Here is an 822-nt window from a genome sequence, read left to right as displayed (position 1 = left end):
GGTGAAGGGAAGAAAAGATGAAAAAAGAAGAAAAAAAAAGAAGCGAGCAGCTGGACTGCCATGTAAATAGCTGTGCAGATAGGTAGAGTCAGGCCCTGAGCCAAAAGACTCTACAAAGAGCTCCTAARATCTGTTTGAGGGTAGATTCCTGCTCTGTGTTGTGGGAAGAGTAATAGTCTCGCTCTGAGGGCCGGTTCCCTCCATCAGACGAGCTCATGATCATGCATTCATTCAGTCTAATGTCAGGCTGCTGCCCGGCAGAGCTCAGAGAGGCTGTGGATGGACAGGTGAAACATCAAGAGAACAGCACAAACAGGTAAGAGTTACCGTACAAACATCCCTAAACTGCTTTAACCCTCCTGTTGCCCTTGGCTCAAAGTGAGCAATTAGGCCTCGGTCTTAAAGGGGCAATATCATGTAAAATCAAATTTTTGAGTTTTATATCATGTTATAATGTTATACTCTCATAAAAAACATGCCCAAAGCCTTGCTTTGACTCATTCATGCGTGTTTGAGAAATCCTGCAGCGTTTTTAGGAAGCCATGCTGAGGAGCAAAACGACAGGTGGGGACCAGAAACGCCCTTGGGGCGTGTCTTTAAGCCAAGATTCCTCATGACAGCCCCACCCCCCTTGCTTCCCCCACACACACCCCACCCATGACTCCTGCAGGCTCTCGGGTGAAACTGAAAGTGAAACTTAAACGGTCTTCTGAGCTCCTAACATTAGTTCTCACTCAGTGAAGCTCTTTTCAGATTAAAAATACCTTTGAGGAAATGTATTTTCAGATGCCAAGTGAACTGCAACATGGTGCCCCCCACGAG

The sequence above is a fragment of the Austrofundulus limnaeus genome, unplaced genomic scaffold (genome assembly GCF_001266775.1).
Source record: "Austrofundulus limnaeus strain Quisiro unplaced genomic scaffold, Austrofundulus_limnaeus-1.0 Scaffold1, whole genome shotgun sequence".
Taxonomy (NCBI): domain Eukaryota; kingdom Metazoa; phylum Chordata; class Actinopteri; order Cyprinodontiformes; family Rivulidae; genus Austrofundulus; species Austrofundulus limnaeus.
This window is presented reverse-complemented; position numbering follows the sequence as displayed.